Raw genomic sequence first — 10762 nt, forward strand, 5'->3', positions numbered from 1 at the left:
ATATATATATATATATATAAAGAAAATAGGGAGGTAACTCAAATAAATAGAATCATAAATGAACGAGAAGTTACAAGACACAACAAAAATGCAGAAGATAATCTGACATTACCACAAGCAGTTATATGCAAACAAGTTCAACAGTCTAGATGAAATGGACAAATATTTATGACTATATAATCATCCAAAGCTGAATAAAGAAGAGATAGGAAACCTAAACAGCCAATTTATAAGTAATAAAATCAAAACAGTAGTCAAAACCCCTCTCTCCAAAACCAAAAGCTAAGGTCCAGATTGTTTCAAAAATCAGTTCTACCAAATGCTCCAAGATGAACTGATCCTTAACCTACAAAAACTCTTACAAAATATTAAGAAGGAAGGAATACTGGCCCTCCATGGTAGTTAAGTGTATAAATTCTCAGCACTATCTAGCTAATTCAAACCCTGCAGAATGAGCTGTATCCCTGGCCAGGAAGCTAACTCAATGGGTCAGAAGATCTCTTCTGCCTTGCCTGCTGTTCCTCTTGTAAGAGTACTTCAGTAGATCTGCCTATTCTACTCCAAACTCTGACTCTGGTGAATCCTCTCACCCTCTACCCTTCTGTCCTACACGCCAGTTCTTCTGTGCCTAAGTAAATAAAAATAAATCTTAAAAAATGGAATACTACCAAGTACATTTAAAAATTTTTAATGTAATAGTTTAACATAATTTTGTGCCTTTTTCCATCTCACTTGTAATCCCCATGGGCTTCCCGTCATCAAATCACCCACACGTGTGCCATCACCATAGTCCAGTGCGCTTCTCCCCCCCTTTTTGATCCCATTCCCACTCCACCCCTGGAAAATGTCTCTGAATACCAAGTACATTTATAAAAGAAAACATTACACTAATATCAAAACCAAACAAACAACACACATAAAAGAAAACTGCAGAGCAATCTCCATAATGCAAACAAATGCAAAACAACTAAACAAAATTCTAGCAAACCAAATCCAACAATGAATCAAAAGAAAAATATATCATGACCAAGTGGGATTTATACCAGAGACACAAAAATGGCTCTATCTCTGAAAATCAATTAATGTAATTCACCACATCAACAAAAAGAAAAACAAAAACCATATGATCATATCAATATCTTGCTGAAAAAGCTTTTGGTAAAGTCCAGCACACATTTATGGCAAAGACCCCTGAAATTCTTGGAATAAAAGGAACATAGATCATCATAATAAAAGCCATATATGACAAACCTACAGCCAATATCATTCTTAATTGTGAGAAACTAAAATTTTTCCCTTTAAAATTTGGAACAAATCAAGGATGTCACTCTCACCACTCCTTTTCAATGTAATATTAGTGGTCCTAGCTAGAGAAATTAGGCAAGACAAAGACATACAAATAATATAAATATGGAAAGAATTAAAACTACCAATATTGGTAGATATTATTTTAATAATAACTCTAACCCTAAATATTGCACCAAAAAAAAACTAATTAAACAAGTTTAGTAAAATAGTATGATACAAAATAATCACACAAAAACAGTAGCTTTCCCATATATATGTAAGCTGTATCAGAAGAAGAAATCAAGAAAACCACCCCATATACAACTGTACCAAAATAAATAAATGAATAAATACCCAACAATGAAACTCGCAATGGAGGTGAAAACTTATATAAAGAAAACTACAAAGCATTTCTAGAAGAAATGGGAAAAGACATAAAGAAATGGAAAGACATTTCCAGCTCATGGATCAGCAGAAATAGCATGATGAAAATGACCATTTTGCTGAAAACAATTTATAGATTCAATTCCAATAAAAATCTTAGTGATTATTCAAAGAAAAATCCATATTGATATGAAACCACAAAGAACCTCAAATAGTCAAAATGCTGCTTACTACAAAAAGCAAGAATGGAGATATTCCAATCTCGGTCTTCAAACTCTAGTACAAAGCAATAATATATTTTTTAGATTTATTTATTTATGTATACAAGAACTGGGGTACAATCCAAAAGTATGAGAGAGCGAGGATTCACCAAAGACAGAGTGCGTAGCAGAACAGGTGTACTGACTAAAATACATTGCTGAGGGGAGCAGCAGGAGGGGTAGGAGAGGTCTGCCACACCAAAGCAACAATAATTTAAATAGCAAAGTCCTGAAACAAAAACAGACACACAGACTAATGGAACCAAATAAAAAACCCAGCATAAAGCCACACATGTATGAACAATTAATCTATGACAAAAAAAGAAAAATATGCAATGTAAAAATATCAGCCTCTTCAGTAAAAGGTGCTGGAGAAAACAGACTGCTACATGCAAAGGAATGAAGCTAGACTAATAGTTGACACCATGACAAAAGATCAACTCAAATTGGGAAAAGACCTGAATATGATACCTGGAAAACTACAATATATAGGGAAAAAAAAAAAAAAAACAGAGGAAAAACATACTTAGGCATACATCTCAGAAACATCTTTCACCTGAAGCAAAGAAAATGAAGGAAAAGCTAAACAGCTGGGACTACATCAAACCAATGAGCTTCTGTAGCAGAAAGGAAATCAACAACAAAGATGAAGAGACAACCCAAAGCTAAGGAGAAAATATTTTCATTTTACAAAACTCTTAAGGGACTTATACCAAAGATATACAAAGATATTACACAACTCAATAAAAACAAAACAAAAATCCAGTCCAAAAATGGACACAAGAGCTAAAAAGATGCTTTTCCAACAGATGGCCAACACATATATAAAAGAAGGTCAACATCACTTACAACCAGGGAAATGCAAATGAAAACCACAATGAGCTGTCACTTCATACCAGTTAAGAATGCCCATATTAAAAAAACAAACAAACAGGCCCTCCCTGGTGGCGCAGCGGGTTGAAGCACAGCACTGAGAATCTGAAGCCACTTCCCCATGAGTTCGATTCCCGCCTGCCGCCTGCCCCGGAGGAGACCACATGGCGAGCCAGACCTCTCCTGACCCGCCCGCTGCTCCCCTCAGCAGTGTACTTCGTCAATCTGCCTGTTCTGCTCCCCACTCTGTCTCTGGTGAAGCCTCTCACCGTCCCTGAGCCTCTGGCCTGTACCCCAGTTCTGTATGAATAAATAAATAAATCTTAAAACAAACAAACAAACAAACAAACAAAAAAAACTAGCAACATCGAATTCTGGAGACAATGTGGAGAAAAGAAAACCATTTTACACTGCTGGTGGAAATGCAAACTGGTCCAACCACTATGGAAATTTGTGTGAAGGATGCTCAAATTTCTAAAAATGGATATACTGTATGACTCAGCAATTCTACTCCACATTAGAGATCTACACAAAGGAAACAAAAACTAATTCAAAAGGATACTTGCATTCCTGAGATCATTGCACCATTATTTACTATAGCTAAATGTGAAAACAACCTAAATGCTCCAAAACAGATGACTGGATCATGAAGCTGTGGTGTGTGTGTGAGTGTGTGTGTGTGTGTGTGTGTGTGTGTGTGTGTGTGTGTGATGCTACTCAGCAATCAAAAAAGGTAAATTTATGCCATTTGCAGAACATAGATGGAGCTGGGTTTATGCTCAGTGAAATAAGTCAGAAGGAAAAAAAATTATAGAATGCTTTCACTTATAGTGAGAATATAGGGAAATCATTCAAGGGGTCAGTGTAAAAAAAAAAAGACAAAACTAACAGGTAAACTACTAATGAAATGCAGGCCCTCTCTGGTGGTGCAGTGGGTGAAAGCACAGCACTAAAAAGCTAAAACCACTTTAGAATGAGTTCAATCCCTGCCCTGGAGGTGATCCACATGGGGCAGCCAACCTCTCCTGACTGCCCATTGCTCCCCTCATTAGTGTACTTCGTTGATCAGCCTTTTCTGCTCCCCACTCTGTCTCTGGTGAATTATCTCAGTGTCCCCTGCAACTCTGGCCTGTACACCAGTTCTTGTATGCATAAGTAAATAAATCTTTTTTAAAAAGGAAAGAAAATCTTTAAAAAATTGGTCAATGGTGTGAAAATATATAAAAATGTAAATAATTCTAAATGACCAATTTAATAATGGGCAAAAGAGCTAAAAAGACACTTTCTCTAAAGAGGAAATGCCAATGACCAACAGGTATATGATAAAATGCTCAACATCACTTATAATCTGGGAAATACAAATAAAAAGCACAATGAGCTACCATCTGACACCAGTGAGAAAAGCCAATATTAAAAAAAAAACGGAGGGTGGGCAACAACAAATGCCGGCGAGAATCTGGAGAAAAAGAAACCCTCTTACACTGCTGGTGGGAATTTCAACTGGCCTAACCACTATGTGAAATCTACACAATTTGGAAGGAAAATTGCACTACTGTGATTATTTTAGCACTACCTCAATGCTCACAAACAGATGAATGGATCAAAAAGACTTGGTATATGTATAAAATGAAATACTATTCAGTAGGCCATACATAGAACTTGAAGGGATTATGCTCAGTGAAACAATCCAAAAGGAAACAAAAACATCAGACAATTTCACTTACAGGAGGAATTTAGGGAAACCAAAGAAGGGTCAGGGAGAAAAGCCAAAACTAGCAGGCAAACTATAAATCAGAGACATACAGTAGGTTTGAGGAGGTAAGGAAGAGGGATAAAAATATGGGAGAGAAGAATGAAAGAGATGATGGTGATGGTTCTCAGGTAACTTGGTAGTGGGAATTTTATAGGGGTTACTCCTGAGAGGAAAAATCAAACAATGTACAAAAATAAACAATGATGTAAATAAAAATAATACATTACACACACACATATATATGCCTATATTTAAAAAAACATAAGAATATACTTAATGAATTTTGAATGCCTCCAGTGGCAAACAGCAATAAGTGATACTGGGAAAACACCACAGCCATTTACGAATGAAACTAGATAAATACCTCATAACACTCAACAATAAACTCAAAATGAATAAAAGACCTGGAAAAAAGATCTGAAACAATAAAAAAGCATAGAAAAAAACACTTCATGCAACAAGCTTCAGTGATACCTTCATAGAAACCTCTTCAACAGCAAGAAAACAAAATTTAATAAAAACAATTGGGATTAAAGCAAACTAACTGGCAATTAGTTTATTAAAAATAAACTAAAGGGCAAGCAAGTCAAACTGTACCTAAGACAAAATGAACACTCCACCAAATGGCAAAAAAAAATATTTGCACACCAAACATCTGATCAGGGGCTGATTTCAAAGATGTACAGAAAACTCAATTCAACAAAAAGAAAAAAGTTGTATTGTTTCACTTATATGTGGAATTTAGAGGGGGAAATAACAAACAAAAGATCAAAAATGAGACAAAACTTGCAAGCTGTCGATAAAATTGAGGTATTCATAAAGGGAGGAAGAGGGGTCAAAACAGAGGAGTGAAGAACAAAAGAGACCATGGATCACGTGAGCTATGGAGGGTGGGAAACCTATGGGAATTGCACCTGATGAGAGAAATCAGATACTGAAAAAAAAAAAAAAGTTACCAACAATGTAATAAAGTAAATAAAAATTTAATTAAAAATAAAAGAAAACAAACAACCCCAAAAAAATACAGATGGCTCACAGACACAAGAAAAATATTCATCATCACTTACAGGGGAAATGCAAATCAAAACCACAATTAGGTGGTAACCCTACACCAATAAGAATACCCCATATCAAACAGACCTAAAACAAGAAGTGCTGACAAAGATATGGAGAAAGGAGGACTCTTTTACACTTGGTCAGAAAAAAATAATCTCAGTTCCTATGGAAAGCAATAACACTTTTCAAAAATTTAAAAATCCATCTACCATATGACCCAGCATTTCCACTCCTAGATATCCACCTGAAGAACACAAACTAATCTGAAGTATCCCTCTGTGTTGCACTCCCATTTTCATTGCAGCTTCATTTACAACAGATAAGCTATACAAAAAAAAAAAAAACCTGAGAGCTCAAAAAACAGACAAGTGCATTAAGATGTGGTAAATATACACACTGAAATGCTATTAAGCAATCAGAAACATAAATTCATGCCTCTTGTGGCAATAAGATGGAGTTAGAGGGCATACTAAGCATAATAAAGCAGAAGGAGAAAGTACCAGATGATATCACGTATGTATGGGGTGGAGTGAAACCAGACAAAATATTAGATAAAGCCAAACTCAGGTACTGGCTCTTGAAAACCGAGTCAAGAACTGAGACATAAGAAGGGAAGTGAAATTGGAGGGGGAGCACAAGTTCCTACAGAGTGGACTATGGTGGAAGACTATGAGTGTTTTTGGGTGGGAGTGTTATGCTCGCAACACTGGAATGAAGGAGCCATGTACTTCCAAAATACAAACAACAATGTAAACCACCATGACCTCAATAAAAAATAAGAGTAGGTCCTCCCTGGTGGCGCAGCAGGTTAAAGCACAGCACTGAGAATCTAAAGCCACTTCCACATGAGTTCGATTCCCGCCTGCCCCGGAGGTGACCACATGGCGCGGCAGACCTCCCCTGACCCGCCCGCTGCTCCCCTCAGCAGTGTACTTCATTGATCTGCCTGTTCTGTTCCCGGCTCTGTCTCTGGTGAAGCCTCTCACTGCCCCTGAGCCTCTGGCCTGTACCCCAGTTCTGTATGCACAAATAAATAAATCTTTTTTAAAAAAAGAGTAAACTTTAAATTATAAATTAAATTATCTGCATATATAAATATTTTCATAATATTTAAATGGTTTCCATAATAATCTCTGTAAATGTTTAATTCTTTTTGATACTTATGAAAAATTTACCTGATACTATAATTTTAAAATAATAAAATTATTGATTGATTTTAAAAAATTACAAGATACCTTGGAAGGAAAAGAGAAATAAGAGAAATTTAAAAATTAGGCCAAATTTAATATTTTGAAACTTCGTGGGAACAATTATCAGAAGGATATCATCTGGAGAAATAATAAAACTTTTTAGAATGTATGTACATATATTTTGTTCTAAAATTGTGCTAATTCCTAAAATCTTACATATTCCAGTACATAATAGTCAATTGAGTTTATTCTGAATTCCTGCAAGTTACAAAATTGGGTAAACAGCCTTGTTAATTGCATTATAAACTTTAATTATGGTTATTTTAAAGAATTTTGCCAGTTACAGAAACTATAATTTATGTTCAGAAGTATTCGCAAGGAAATGACTGAAAATATTCTATAAATACAGATTTATCATGAAACTGAGAATAGATGAAATTGCAGACCTTATGGAAAAATTGGGCTTATATTTATGGGTAACAAGAGATTGAGACTATTTTACATGTTACTGAATGAACTATGGAGGACTAATACAATTTTATTTATTTATTTATTTATTTTTGAAAAGTACTATTTGCATGGTTTACCTGTGGAGAGTAAGCCTTTTACTTGAGTTAATTACCTGCAGCAATAGGACCTGCAGCAATTTTACACCTTTTATGAGTAGAACAGAAACTTTTATTTTCTCTCTCCCTGAGACCATAAAATGTAAAAGATTTTATAGTATAGAGTTCTCATGTCCATATGTTTATTGGCATAAATTCAACAAGACTATTTTTTCTATATAGATTAGGAACATGGTCATATTATTTAGGCATTAAACTGAATGTCATAAATAGATAAGACTTCTTTCAGGAATTCACAGATCTCAGATCCATCAAAGAAGAGACAAACTGAATACCTTTCCTTCAAGATACCAGGTCTATCAGAAAAAGGGTAAAGAAATCCACCCTGGGAAGATCAGGAAACCCCAGGACATTTTAGGCACCTTGATAAGAGAATTACTTCCCAAAGACACAGACATTGCAGGTAAAGTCTGTCAAAAGCAAAATTTTAAAAGTATATGGTTATAATATATTCTTATAGTGTTTATGCAATAAAACTAGATTTAATTTGCTAACAAATTCATTCTACTGTAATTATTCGGTAGTGTATTAGCATGCAGTCGGAGAAAGAAGTATGTTTCAGTAGCATCTTTTTTTTTTTATGAACTTCAGATTACATTCCTATAGTAATTTTTAAGGCTTTTTATTTATTCCCTGTGACCTGGACTGGAACTTAATTTTTCTAATATGTTATTGACTTTCCAAGCTATCATTTCCAGTTATTCCTCCAAATATTTTGGTCATGTGAACTTAAAATATGGAATTTTATTAACTTCAGAGATATCAACAGATGAACGTGCCTAAAAGTGACTGTGCTGAAAAACTGTTATTTTCCTAAACACTTGAAGACATCTAACTGCAAATAGGAAAGCACTGCTTACTTTCACACCATCTGAAGATACTATAATCCTGACATCTACAAAAGTCAAATGGTAGTGCTCAAAAATCCTGACTAGTCCTGGGTTTTCTACAATGTTTAACCACTATTTCTTTGTTTCCTTAGAAATGCCTTCTATTATTAATTGCCAGAAACTGGAGCTAAATGTTTAATTGGACTGTAAACTCACCAACACAAGAACAGAAAGTAAAATCTGTATAACTGACTAGAAAATTCACTTAAAACTGTCAAAGAAGATGTTTCCATAGAGGTCCAAAAATCCCAGCTGAATAACAATGGGTAGCATCAAAATTAGGTAAATAGGCATGATATGACAAATATCTCTAGGTGAAATATCAGTAACAAAACAAGAGGTATCCTATTGGACAGAAGATGCAACTTTGGTTTAAAATAAAGGTAATAGAGGTTGATTATGACTAAATGGTGTCTGTGATTATGTCATAAAATTGTCAGTGGCCCCCAATGTACTAGTCTGCAAAAAAAGCAAACTCAGGGCCTCCCTGGTGGTGCAGCATTTAAAGTCTCAGCACTATCAAGCTATCACCAGACACTGTGGCATGAGTTCAATCTCTGGCATGCAGTTAATCCACATGGTGCACTCCTGTTGAAGTGGAAAATATCTAAAGTTATATTGAAAGAAATCTTCACCGCAGACAGTAAAGTTTCAGTGAAAACTAATAACTGTCTCAAGGCCAAATACCTGACTCATGCACCCCAGATAAGCACTTAGAACACTTGCTTCTGTATCCCAGCTGGCCTTAAAGTGATAATGTACCCCTACTTAAAAGGCAATAAATGACTTGTCTAATTGCTTAGGGTTCCAAATTTGGAGAAGAACCTCCTCTGAGTCCACTGGCATTAATAAAGAACTCAGGAGTTGTCCTTCTCTCTGAATGCTGCTTTGTTTCCTGATGAAATTTCTGCCATAAGGAATTTCTGTCTTGCAGGCTGCAGCCCTCAACAGCATATTTCAGTAGATCTTCCTGTTCTGCCCCCACTCTGTCTCTCACCCCCCAAACCTTTGGCCTGTACCCTAGTTCTTGTATGTATAAATAAATTAAATAAATCTTTAAAAAATCAAAATATAGACTTGAATTCTGAAACAGCTATGCAAGATTTGATGCCTACAGTTAAAGTCAGCTTTTGTACCCTACTGATGGCCCAAGACAAACAAAAATAAATAAATAAAATAACAGTGGATACACAGCATTTTTATCTCAACAAAACTTTCTTTAGAAAGAAAGAAACTAAATTTTTCATTGCCTTCTTCTAGCATCAGCATATCGTTAGATCAGGACTACTTAGAACTAGAAACCCTTCTTATCAAGGACAATTATATTTTAATATTAATGACTGACCATTCCTATTTATATAAATAAAAATTAAACTTGTATTTATTAGAACAGCTATTACAGTATATCTGTCAAAGTACATCCAATGTTTGAACCCTCACTTTGATTATCTAATAAACATTTTTTAGCAATGAGACTTTATTTACAGTTAGCTTTTTAAGAGTTTTTAGATTAAAACATGCTATCATGCCACATATCTTTGAAAAGAAACTAGCTTTTTTATTTATAACAATGAACATTTTATTTAAAAGTAATATTCAAATATATGTTATCCCACCAAAAATATTTATGTAGAATTATATTAATTGAAGTGCACTTTAAACTTTCCACCTTAACAAATAGAGGAAATTTAAGAAAATAGTAATCATTTCCATGCTCCTTGTTAAGTGTTTCTTTATTCCAGGAATTTAATTTAAAAGCAGAACATGGTGCTCTGCTACACCCCCCATCCCAACCAGCTGTACAGTGGGAGAGGAACAGAAACACCTTGCCTGCAGCAGCAACCACAGGTGACCGACCATCAGGAGCACCTGTGACCCCACCATTGGCACCAAACATCAGGTAGCTGTATGCACGGCAGTGGCCCAGCCACAAGGCAGACACTTCCATACATCAATAATAGGACCAAGATGTCATGACTGCCAGCACAAGTGGCATATCTACCCAATGCATAGAACATATCCTAAAGGAAACAATGGGGATCAACATGCAAATAGTCATAAAAGCCCTCCTGAAACCAATAAACCACTGAAAGAAAGTCAGCTTCCGTAACCACATCACATTGACACAGAATTTCTCTGCCTGACAGAAAAATCATTCAGAATTGCCATAATGAAAACACTCAAAGATTTGAGAAAAAACACAAGAAAAAAAAATGACATGGAAAATGTAACCACCAAATACTGGAATAAATTGAAACTTTGAAGAATTAAAAAAAAAAAAAAACCAAGATGTTAAAACATCAATAGAGGATCTAAAACATTAAAACATTCTGGAAAAAAATCATGAAAATGAAACAGAAGAAAAGAAAAAAAATTCAGTACTCTTTAAGATACAGATGTGAAAATACCCAAAAGGAAAAAATAATATATATATATATATATA

This window comes from Condylura cristata, unplaced genomic scaffold (assembly GCF_000260355.1).
Source record: "Condylura cristata isolate star-nosed mole 26May11 unplaced genomic scaffold, ConCri1.0 scaffold00043, whole genome shotgun sequence".
NCBI classification, from domain to species: domain Eukaryota; kingdom Metazoa; phylum Chordata; class Mammalia; order Eulipotyphla; family Talpidae; genus Condylura; species Condylura cristata.